Genomic DNA, 13,383 nt, shown 5'->3' with positions numbered 1-13,383 from the left:
CAGACACACAAACGTGGCGTCGGGAACACGGCAATCACCAGTTTGCTGCATATGGCTTCTGGCACTGCAACGATGAGTGTGGCTGCATCTGTATATTGTAAAATAGGATGAAATTTGGGTACTTGTGTAGTTTCTCTGTGTTTGAAACTTGGCAGCTTGCCATACTCTGTGTTTAACTGTGCGCGTGCCGCTCTAGCTGTTCTCAGTGCAGCACGTGGCTGCTTTACATATGTAATCTACGTTGTCAGCGTAGCGCTGGCAGCAGCAGCGCGCGCTGGCCAGCGCTGACAGGTCACTGTGGCACTTGTAGTTCCACAGTGAAATAGACAGTCCTGCACACCGCTGACAACGGGGGCATGTAAACTGGACACCCCGGCACACCGCTAACGTACGGGTCTTCTAAACTAGACACCCCGGCACATGCTAAGATTTAGACGCTTTGGCGTCTAAATCCAGACTCCCTGGAAACCGCTAAGAAGGGGGCATCTAAATTTAGACACTAAAGCGTCTGAATTTAGTTGGATCTAGGGGTACATAGGGGTGAACTGTGCAAAACACTCTTACACCTGTTCACAATGACACTAGTCGACGTAACAGCTGTCGACCTTGTTAATTCCACTATCCATGCCACCCCGAAGCGTGGCGAGCGCAGCGAGCCCGGCGAGGGGACGTGGTACGCATCCGACCAACCTTTTCATACCCCCACTATCCACGTCGGCATGGAGTTGATTTTATAAAGTGTGGCGAGCACAGCGAGCCCCGCGAGGGGACGCGGATTACTTCACAGGTATAAGCGTCCCCTCGCTCAAGCTAAAGCTAATTTTAGCATGTGCCGGGGTGTCTAGTTTAGAAGCCCTGTACGTTAGCGGTGTGCCAGAATGTCCAGTTTACATGCCCCCGTTGTCAGCGGTGTGCAGGACTGTCTATTTCACTGTGGAACTACAAGTACCACAAGTACCGGAATTTGTTACCATTCTATAGACTCACCCCAAACCCTAATGTATCTTCCTTAGAATATTTTAGAAAAATCCAAAGTGATATCGTCAACGGGATTTTGCGGTGGGTGATGCCGATCCCTGGGGAAACCATTCAGTCCATATATTGCATACATGCAGGGGCACCAACAGGTCAGCCAACAGGTCAGCCAGGCCCTGGTAAATTCTTAGGGGGGTCGGGGGCATAGAGGAAGAGAGAGGCAGCTGCTTCTTTCCCCAGCTCAGCATTCGGCACTGAGCAGCGTGTGCTGGGCTGGGGAGAGAGGCTGTGCTGCGGCGGCAGCCTGCTATCACTATCCCCAATGCTCGGCTCGCTACAACAGGGGAGGGGGACCCGGACCTGTGTAAAAAGTACCTGTCCCCCCATTCACAATGCCACTGCATACATGACCACATTCATATGTGCTTAGTGCCCCCCTCCCCTGCACTACATGGTCAGTGCTAGAACCTTAGCTGTGCACAATAACCGATCATTTTGTTGTGGCTGATATGACAACTAAGCCGGCATTTACATTTACCCAGGGCCGCCAATAGGGGGCTGCTGTGGGTACAGATGTCCCAGGCCCCCGCCTCTGGAAGCAGGTCCTGGAGTGTAGGCTTATTCAACCCAGGATGCCGGCGGCCAATCAGAGTGGCTGTCTGTATGTGAGCTCTTATTGGCTCACCAGTCAATACTGCATTCTAATTGGCTGCCGGCATCCTGGGTTGAATAAGCCTGCGCTCCGGGACCTCCAGGCTGCAGCTCAGCAGAAGAGGAGATGGGGGATCAGTAGCCGGGTTACGGTAAGTCAAGTGAGATGGGGGTGCCTGTTGCCCAGATTGGAAATGAGTCCCAGGCCCCAAAATTCCTGATGGCAGCCCTGCATGTCCCCGCCTAGTTTTGAAGTCGGTCACAGGCCACCTTTGCAGCAAGTGTAGAGATATACACACAGCACGATGCACCAATGTGGCTGCAGATTTATCGCCCACCGGTTGTGCTGCAGGGCCAACATTTCCTTTCATTTCTACAATTATGAAAAGAATGTTGACATGACCGTAACATCCACTGGCCATGTCAACAGTTGATAGTCACTAATAAAATTTCGACCTGGTTAGAAGAATTACAGCAAAACTATGATTCTATGGGCCTTATTTTGGTTCATTCTTTCTGACAAAATCCTTCTTAGATGGACAAAACCATGTGCACTGCAGGGGGGGCAGATGTAACATGTGCAGAGATAATTAGATTTGGGTGAGTTATTTTGTTTCTGTGCAGGGTAAATACTGACTGCTTTATTTTTACACTGCAATATAGATCTCACTTTGAAGTAAAACCCCACCCACATCGAATTCTCTCTGCACAAGTAACATCTGCCCCACCTGCAGTGCACATGGTTTTGCCCATCTAAGAAGGATTTTGTCAGAAAGAATGAACCAAAATAAGGCCCTATGTGAGAAATTTACTAAGATGAAAGTTATATTGCACACGGGATGTTGTAATGAGCAACCAATCAGATATGACCTATTATCTTCCAGAAGGCGCTAAATAAATAACAAGTAGATTCTGTTGCTATGGGCAACCAGTGACTTGGAAATAGAACTGCCATCTTAGTAAATTTCCCCCTAGGTGTGGCGGCTTCATTTAACCTTCACCAGTGCCTCCAGCTGTCTCTTGTGGCACCATATCTTGGTCCTATTCTAACATATACTTTGATGTCTATGCATAGGTGTGCGCACATTGAGTCTTATGAGTGCACAGGCACCCCCTAATGCTGTGCCCACCCTTATGAACACCTCCCTACCAGCAATACCTTTACCAAAGACTTTTGCTTTTTAAAACTGTATTCCATTGAAAGAAGCACCCATCAATCAATTGTTACTTGTACCAGACCATTGTCATATCACTACATATCATCCATATATGTTTTTTACTTTGTTTGCATGTAACATTATACTGAGAGACATTTTATATTGTAGGGAGTACCAATAGATGATTGTAGACACGCATGATTGGCGCTGTTAGACACACCCAATGGGCGGTGTTATACATGTTTATGATGTGGTGCTAGGAACACCCCTTTGACGGTGCACCCCCTAATAAAATGTGCTGCGCACGCCTATGTGTCCATGTAAAACTGGCAGGTATATGTTACTTCTAATCATGTGCTATAGGAAAAACAGCTGCCATAGGCAAATAAGAAAAGGATGATCACTGGTACCTTCAGTTACATGCACTGTACAATGTAGAAGATGCCAGTTAAAGTCCTTAGAGTTTATCTTCCTAGGTGATGCAAGCGCCCTTTACATCTCCCATTATGATAAAAAGCTTTTCTGCTTTACATATTAATTAAGTGATTTTATTACCAAGAATTAAGAACTATTTTAAGTATATTTCTGATACCTAGTTATTAAATGTATTTAATGGAATTATAATGTCTATTAATAAAATAAGGCATAACGCATTCTCACTGCAAATTATATAAATATTAGAAATCCCCAAGGAATTCTGTGACCGTATAAAAGCAATGAAGCTGTGTTATAAGTCAGAAGAATCCAAGGAGACATTTAAATATTGTAATACATTAAAGTAGGGAGCACATTATTCCCTATAGCACACAGGATTTACTAATGAACAACGAAAAGACAACCTCAAAAGGGGATACGGTCAATAGTCTACACCAACTACGTCGACAAGCATTGGGTCGACACCACTAGGTCGACATGCAATAAGGTCAACATTGATTAAGGTCGACATGGGGATAGGTTGACAGGTCGTTACTTTGACAAGTCATTAGTTCGACAGTGTCTAGGTCGACAGTCAAAAGGTCGACATGCGGTTTTTCACTGTTTTTTTAGCCGACATGTGCAGACGGGTGGTTTTCATGCCCTACCATCCACTAAGGCAGGGCAGGAGGATATAATAGTGTGCCGAGCATAGCGAGGCACCGTGCCCGAAGCATGGCGAGCAATGCGAAAGGATGCGGTTGACTTTAAACTGTGTTTAAGTCGACTGTGTCAACATTCGGGTAAAAAAAAACTGTGAAAAACCCCATGTCGACCTTTTGATTGTTGACCTTGGCCATGTCGACATAATGCTTGTGTCGACCTACTGTCCTGTCGACCTAGCCCCATGTCGACCTTAAACCATGTCGACCTCGACCCATGTTGACTTTAACCAATGTCGACCTTGCTGCATGTCGACCTAGTGGTGTTGACCCAATGCTTGTCGACCTAGTTGGTGTGTAGACTAAACGATGCCAACCCCTCAAAAGTGACTGACTTCTGAATTTGCTGTCTATACTAATATTTACAGGTGCTCATTAGGGGTCTGCACCGGGCGATGTTTTAGGTTTTGGATCTGGATTGGCTTTGCCAAAACTACCCTCGAGGCCTTTGGTTTTGGATCTGAATTTTTCTTAAATAAAATCATAAAAACAGATAAAATCACAGAATTTTAAGGTGTTTTTGTTCCTACAATATTATTAACCTCAGTAACATTTATATCCACTCATTTCCAGTCTACTCTGAACACCTTACAATATTGTTTTTAGGCCAAAAGGTTGCACCAAGGTAGCTGGATGACTATGCTAAGTGACAGAAGTGTGTGTGTGGGGGGGGGGGGGGGCACATTCACATGGCACATCTAGGAGTGGCATTACAGTGACAGACAGTCAATTTTAAATAGACTTAGCAGCACCCCTGGACTGATATGGCAGACAGATAAGTACCACTGGCTTTATACAGCAGACAGGGCAGTACCCCTGGACTTATTTGGCAGACAGGAAAACACCATTGGACTTAAACTATACGGCAGTCAGGGCAATATCACTAGACTTATGTGGCAGTCAAGGCAGTACCATTGGACTTATATGGTAGACAGGGAACCCCTGGACTTTTAATGTAGACAGGGCACCACTGGACTTTTACAGCAGACAGGGCACCTCTGGACTTATTTGGCAGACAGGGCTGTACCACTGGACTTATAGGGCAGACAGGGCAGTGCCACTGGACTTATGGATCAGACAAACTGTACCACTGCACTTTGTTGCGGCAGACAGGGAACCCCCTGGACTTATATGGTAGACAGATCCCTTTAGGGGAGCATGTGAACCTTGAAAATCATGAGTGTGGTACACCATCTGTTTTTAGTTGATAAACTACTGAAAAAGATACCTTTAAGTGATTAATTTGAACACATCGGAGGTGAGTTGGGGTAGGCTTACCAATACTTACCTTTTATGTTGAAGGTGACACATTTTGATATTTTGTATTGATTTTATATATGTAAGTTAGGTATGTGCCTTTATTTAAAATAATACGTTCTCATTTATAACCACGCTTATCTTTATATTTCGGATGTTATGAATGAATATGGTCTGATGCCCAATCCCTTTCCTTTTTGGGGGGCTGAGCATATTCTTCTGGATATCTGAGTATTAAACAACCATCCTTGGAACTCCAACAATACAGATAAAGATACCTTTATATAAATAATTCCTCTGTTGATACTTTGAGTGTAGTATGCCATTTTGTCTGACCAAAAAAGATACCTTGAGATATGTCATCTTGAAAGTGTGATATTTGCAAGGGTATACCACTCCTGTTCTTTTTCTACATTTGAAGGAACACGCTGTTTTTTAGGATAAAGAAACCTTTAGACACTAATTTATATCCACTTTAGTGTGAGTGGGGATAAGCTCTCCTATATGTTATACACCCAAAAAAATCCTTATTGTGATATTCAATGGAATTTTTGTTTAAGACTTTACTAGACATTGTGTTATTTTTTTATGTTTTTAAATTGTTCTAAATCACTTTGGAGTTCTGGCAGTTAATTGCAGATCCACACGTTCACACAGCGTGGATCATCGTCTTCAAAGCACTGATTATCGTCTCTGCACAATACAAAAAGTACGTAGAGTTTATTCTTTATTATATCACATGATTTATCTATAGATCTTGTACACACAGCACTTTTGATTGCTTTTTATTTTTCAATGTGTGTTTTTGTATTACGTTTAGTGAGTTTGATGAATTATAGAAACCACACATTGGCTCTTTATCAACCATTTAGGAACTTACCAATTTCATTGACTCAGTGACTTAAACAAAACTGTTGTGTATTCCTGTACTGTACTGAGTTGGTGGTTATTGTTTCCATCTAGGACAAATTTAGTAAGTACTGTTTTGTTAAATGTTGTGCCACGCAGTAATCAGTTGAGGATGATACTGTTGTAGTCAGTTTAGCTGTTTGTTTGCCACATAACGTTAGCATTACGCCTTGCAAGGTGGTGGTGTCTTTGTTTCCTTACATTCAAGTGGAGAAGCTGATGGAGTACAAGACTGATGAGGTGAGAACCATCTTTGTTAATCCCTGTCTGTGTCCTTCTGGGCAGACCTGGACCTTACACTCCAATGCAAGGTTACATTTTCACCTGGTGCTTGAATACCATTAGGTGTAAATTCCAAGCCAGAGGCCAAGAGTGCCAAGGGTGACCATAACTTAAACCCAAAGTCCCTATTCTGAAAAATGTCTTAGGAGGGTGGGCGCATCTGTCTGAATTCAGGAAGTACTTAACATCCCTTTCCTTCTGGACCATCGTGTCTAGGTCCATTTAGTGTACCAGGAGCATTGGTTCATCTCAGTGGCTGAAGGTGAGAAGTTTGGATGCCAGGCAAGAGGCCAGTCTGCTCCTGATTGGCAGAAGGCACTACACCACACCACTTCTCACATTAATATGTTCTTTGAAAAGATGTGCTCCTGAAAGTGGAAGGTCTATCCTTGTCTGTAGAGAGTGTAGCACCTTTGTACTGCCGTCACCCACTGCACTGTTACCACAGCTTCCAACACCTTAATTTCCCTCGAACTGAGGACAGCGCCGCCACCCTTGAACTGAGTACACCACCAGCACACCTGTACTGCCAATAAAGCCAGCTTTTCTGAATTGCCCTCACCCCACTCTGAGGACATCTACAGCAAACCTGTACAATGGATGTATCTGACCTGCTCTGTATCTGGCCCACACAATATCCCGCGCCATGTGTGCACTTGCAGTGGAATGTGGTCAAGTGGTACCGTGTGGTATAATGTGTACTGGTATTAATATGTGGCCATACTGTACCTCTTCACCGTAAAGCCATGCCGCAAAATTTCCAATGCGTACCTTTGGCATCCACTGTCCATTTTTTCCAGTATGGGGGGGTGGGGGGTGGGGGGGGGGGGTGTACCAATTCCCCTTCTGGCACGCAGCACCAAAATGTCCTGATACAGCACTGAATTCAGTTCTGTTGCTTCCAGTTATTTCATTAATACACAGGACAAGGAGCACCAAGAGGGTCTATATGGCATGACTGAAGGGGTGTGGTATAGTAGCCCGACAGTTGGGATTCCGACAGTCATTAGTCAGACGTCGGAATCCCGACTGCACAGCGTGGGGAGAGCAATGAAGCCCCTTGCGGGCTTGCTGCGCTCGCCACGCTGCGGGCACGGTGGCGAGCTGCGCTAATTACCTATTTTTTTCTCCCTCTATGGGGGTCGTGGACCCCCACGAGGGACCAGTCGGGATTCCGACGTGGGTGGAATGACTGTCGGAATCCCGACTGTCGGGGAGCCGTCCGGCACCCGACTGAAGCCACAGTATTACAGGACACATCTATTCCTCCACGCAAAGCCCTCTAAAGCTTCTGGATCTGGAGAGTTAACATTGAAATTTCTCCGAACGGGTTAAATAAATAAAGTCGCACTTTAACTCAAATGATCTTGTTCTAGGTGTGTATGGAAACAAGGTAATTTCCTAAAAGTAATGTTAAGTAGAACAAATACTGTCCATGAAGCGAATGAGAAATATGTTCTAGGGAAGTAACTAACCTTTTTAGATGAATACATTTTATTAAGCAGTTGTATAAAGAAAATAACATCATAGGGTATTAAACTTTACAAGAGCTCATTAACTGAGGCACCTAGCTGTCCGTAGAGACTGAACAGAAGAGAATAGTTTCCTAGGAGGTTTATTCGCAAGCATTGGAGGGTAAACCGTTGCATTTTGAAGGCTCATTATGGCTACCAGAAATGTCAATGTGGTATGCAAAGTTCTCTGTGTTCACAATGTAACTCGGAGAGGCCAAGGACAAGACTATTCTCTTTTGTTGGTCAAAAAATATAGAATTCTCACTGATACATACTATAATATTCAGCCTCAGATTTCTAGCCGCCCTGTATAGTACATCAAGGACAATTTTGACTTTCATGTTGGCATATAGAGGATCCTACATTTGGATTCTGTAGGATTGGTGGTACCCGGACCAGAGGGTGTGACTAGACTTTATCAGATTCCTCCGCTTCGCTACAGATGTTCTACCATGAGGACGAGTGACGGTGCTGGGTAAGGTAAGGTAAGTAAATCTGGAGAACCTAAATGTGACATTCTCCATCGAAGAAATTAACAAGGGTGATAGATTATAGGAGACTGGGGGGCAGATTTATTAAGCTTGGAGAAGAGATAAACTGGAGATAAAGCGGAGAAAAGGTAAAAGGAGATAAAGCACCAGCCAATCAACTCCCAACTGTCTTTTTCAAACACAGCTGATTGGCTGGTGCTTTATCTCCTTTTACCTTTTCTCCGCTTTATCTCCAGTTTATCTCTTCTCCAAGCTTAATAAATCTGCCCTTAATTCTCTGTAACAATATTATACTCAGTGCAGTTTTCTATAGTGTAGGCAATTTGAGTTGGATGAGCAAATTGAGAGCATTGTCCCATGAGCGCTGCTTCTAAAAACCTGCATGTCTGCCAGGATGCACGCAATTGTCCAATTCTCATCCAATCCTATATACAGACATTGGTATAGTATTTACGTCCATACAACCTCCAATACTGTATGTATATCTGATCGAATGGCCCATGAAAATATATTTAAACCTGATGAAAAATCAGGAGCCTTGATCTCCAATACTTGGAAGCATGAACTTGCTGTAGCTTTAGGGTGAAAGAACCAGCCAAATAGGAGGCTGTTGGTCAATAGGATATTGGTTTGGGCGAATGTCAGCAGCCCAACATCAGGAACCCTAGTAGAGTAGAGCACCAAACTCCAGACTAAATCAAAGGATCTGGATCCAGCATGTGACACCAAAATTCATTGATAAAATAATTGTTACTCTTATGCACAATCTTTCTGCAATGACATTGCGCGTATTGCTGTAGATACTAAGGGTTTTTATAACTTTTTAACACAGGTAACAACTTTGATTGAAAACTCCCTGAAACACAACCCACACACCACAAACTTTGTTGTGAACAATTATTTCCTCAGTCAGCTCTTTAACCGTGTTTGCCAAGTTCTATTACAGATGGGTCTGTTCCCATCTTTGCAGGGGATGGCGCTGGCGTCGCCAGCCGCCATCCCCCGCCAGCGCCATGGCGATCGTGAGAAGGGGGGCGCGCGCACGAGAGGTGCGCGCGCCCCCTTCCGACGGCGCTTCCAAACGTTTCCCCGGGTCCCCACCGGCTTGCCGGCGGTAACCCGGGGTCCCCGCCGCCTGCCCGCATCCCCCCTAACCCCCCCTAACCCCGTCCGTCTCCCTGAGGCGGAGATGGACAGGGTTTCCGCCACGCTAGCGACGGAGACTGAGACGCGCGTGCGCGTGAGACGCACGCGCGTCTCAGTCTCCTCGCTGGCGAGGCTGCTGGCGGGTCGCCAGCGCGTACGTTCTGGCGACCCGCCAGCAAGGATGTGCATGTACATCTTTAGAATGTAAGCTCTCACGAGCAGGGACCTCTTACCTCATGTGCGTATCCTTTCTTACTTCAGCAGTCTTCGACTGCACTAAAGCTCGCTGTCTGCTGCCACCTGGATACTTATGTTGCAGCGATCGGCTGATGTTCCTATAATCATTTACCCTGTATTTGTCCTTTAATGTCTTCAACTGTAAGTTATACCCCTTTTACACCAAAAACCCTGGTCGGACCCTGGTCTTTGAACGCTGGAGTTTCCATGGTCTGACCCTGCTTTATACCCCATTTACACAGCACTTAGACCTGGGTCGGACCTCGGTCTGCACCATTTACACTTAACCTGGGTCAGCCCTGCCTTTGCTTAAAAAATGCTTGCTCGTTGCCAAGGTATAAATTACTACTACTTGAATAACAGGGGATAGATGGGGGAAGCTGTCCCCGGGTGCTGGGAGGAGGGGGGCCCTGCGGCTGCTGAGGGGCTGGGGGGGTACCTGTCAGCCTGAGGTCGGAGGGGGGTGTCTGCAGCTGCTGAGGGGAGGTGGGGGTACCTGTCAGACTGAGGTCGATGTGCGCCACCGCTGTCCCCGGGTGCTCCCCCCGCAGCCGCAAAGTTCCTGCGGCGAATGTACAGTCAGTGCCGGGGGTCCCTCCAGCGCATGGAAACTAGTACTAGTTCCCATGCACTGGAGGGACCGCCGACACTGACTGTCCATTCGCTGCAGGGACCGCATTATCCCTCAGGCTGACCGGTACCCCCACCTCCCCTCAGCAGCTGCAGACACCCCCCCTCCTCCCAGCACCCGGGGACAGCGGCGGCGCCACACATCGACCTCAGGCTGACGGGTACCCTCCCCTCAGCGGGCGCAGGGACCCCCCCTCCCGCAGCAGCTGGGCACAGCTTTCCCAGCGCTGCACGCTGTGGACCCGCTGCGGGTGCCTGGACCCGCAGCGGGACCATTTACAACAGCATTTACACGGGTCCTATCCGGGTTCTACCCAGGTCAGGACCTAGGTAGAGGACCCGTGTAAATGGACACGGATATACCCTATTTACACCGCCGGTGATCCGGGTCTGACCCGCCGCTGACCCGGATTTTTCGGCGGTGTAAAAGGGGTATTACTGTTGTCCAGTTTGATTATGTGTACTTTGTAACTGGGCGCTGCAGAACCCTTGTGGCACCATATAAATAAAGGATAATAATAATAATAATAATAATAATAATAATAATAATCTATGAGAATAAACCTCTTCAAATCTCCAGGTTTTCACCATAGAGCATGGTCTCCAGACACAGGTGTAACAAGAACTTTGTGGACCCCATAGTAACATATTGAACAGCTCCTATTCCAGTACTTCTTGAGAGACACCTCCCTTTGCAGGTTGTTCCTTTGTTCGTTGTTTGGACAATAGTTATGGCCTAGTTCATGTTACTTGTGGATGGGATGAAAAATACATGGAGTTACATTGTAACTACCCCATTTGTATCACACCCAGGGTAATCCTACATACAGGTGGAGTGCCTCCCTTCTTGATGGGGCTGATGATAGAATCGCCAACCGCCAGCCGCCGGAAGGGGACGCGCACGCATAAGATGCATGCATGTACCCTTCTGACGGCGCTCTACAACGCTCCCCGGCGCTCCCCAGCGCTCCCCAGTCAGTGTCCGCAACCCCCCAAATCTGTCCATCTCCCTGTAGTGGAGATGGGCAGGCTTTCTGCTCCCCATTGCCGAGTGACTGGGACGCGCATGAGTGTGAGACGCTCGCCCGTGCCAGTCAGATGGAGCACCTATCTGCCGGCAGTTGCCAGCTGGGGCAATCTGGCGATTCCAGGCACTGAATGAGAGGCGCTCCATCTGTAATGCACCCAAGATGGGGGAGTTTGTGGCTACCACACATGCGCAGTGGTGAAAGTAGTTTCTGGATCATGGCGGGCACCATGTTTCTAGAGATCATTGCATGGACAGTAGACTCTACAACAATGCCAGAGTCTACCGAACCACAGAGAGGAAGGGGCACACCAAGAGTCTGCACATGGGCCCGCTCATCTGTTAAAATGCTCCTGCTGCCTCGTCTGGTACCTTTCTTGAGTGGAATGTAAATCCAAGGAATTTATTACACAAAATGACTGCACCTACCCTGTCTTATGCCTATTGGGCCTAATTCATATCTGCATACAATGGTCAATGTTCATGGATCATTGGCAGACTGCTGATATGCTGTGATCATACTGCACATACACCACAGTGCCACGGCGATCCCGCTCTGCATGAGGATTTCACAACAGGAAGTGACTCTTTGGAGGTTTTATGGGGGAGTTAGCAAGAAGTTTTGGCAAAAACACTGGATTGTTATATGCAGTCATTTGTGTTCATGTAAATGGAAAAACATGGGTCCAGTGTCCCTACTGCAAACTTGCCAACTTTTAGTCTCCAGGAAGTAAGGGGCGGGGCCGGCGGACGGACCTCAGCGTATGAGCCTTTAGTGGGGTCATGGACATTTCAGTTGCATCACCTTGGCCATGCCCTCCTTCAATGAATCATTGTGGCCCTGCCCCCTGCCGTGCAATGCATGCAATACCAGCATTGCACAGCAGGGGGCAGGGCCACAATGTTTCTGTTTGCATTATCTGGTCCCCACGGCCACTTTGCCGAGGGGGTTTGTGGGAGGCTGGGGCCATTCCAGGGGAGTAGATGTGTCAAAGAGATGACTATAAAGGAAGAACAAAAGGGTTTTGGGGCACACTTGATGAATGATAATTGGAATTATTTAAAAATGAACTTTTAACTTTTAATGGATAATTACGCTAAAATAATGGTACACTGTATAAAGACCAAAAATTCATAAAAGTAATAAATTGCAATAGTTATAATAACAAGGAATATGCAGTCATGGTGTAGTTTTAGAGTGCGAAATGGTCTGTAATTACTCCATCATTTAGAACAAATTAGACTCAGAAATGACATACAATGAAAAAACACACAAGGTTCAAATATTATTATTAATAGAATGTGCTTTTCTGGAGTAAATGTAAAAACGCTTGACACAGAAATTGCCCTATAACTGTGAATTGACTGGTGTCCCTGGTAGTAAATGTATACTCTATATGTGGCAATCCTCCTAATGAAATACAGAAATAGCCTAGGTCTAAGTAGGTACTGAGCAGAGGAATGTATTGCTGAGTATTGTTGGATATGGTGCTCCTTCAACGAGGCAGTGGTGTTTCTGCTGTTTCGGTATATTTCCGGCTCCGGGTATTCCCTGTTGGTCCCCCAAACAGGTACTGACCCGGCCAATCACTGCTTAGCTTCTGAGTTCAGATGGATTTCAGGCGAGCCAGTGGTGTATGGTCATAAGTTCCTTATAGATGATAGTACCCTCTCTGCCCTTATGGAGGAACTCAGATGTACTTCTGCTTTTTGCCGTGAGTGGCGTGAGGCCCTCTGATACCCAGTTGTATTGCAGAGAGGTCACGGGAAACACAGCAAATGAGAGAGTAACAGAAAATAAGCACGTGATAGTGAAGGATGTGGGAACTGGCGAGTCTCCCTTCTGCTGTCCACAATCTATCAATGATATGGAAGGTGTAACAAGAACTTTGTGGACCCCATAGTAACATATTGAACAGCTCCTATTCCAGTACTTCTTGAGAGACACCTCCCTTTGCAGGTTGTTCCTTT

This window comes from Crinia signifera, chromosome 1 (genome assembly GCF_055691185.1).
Source record: "Crinia signifera chromosome 1, ASM5569118v1, whole genome shotgun sequence".
Lineage (NCBI taxonomy): Eukaryota > Metazoa > Chordata > Amphibia > Anura > Myobatrachidae > Crinia > Crinia signifera.
The sequence above is the reverse complement of the archived record's forward strand: the minus strand, read 5'-3'. Positions refer to the sequence as shown.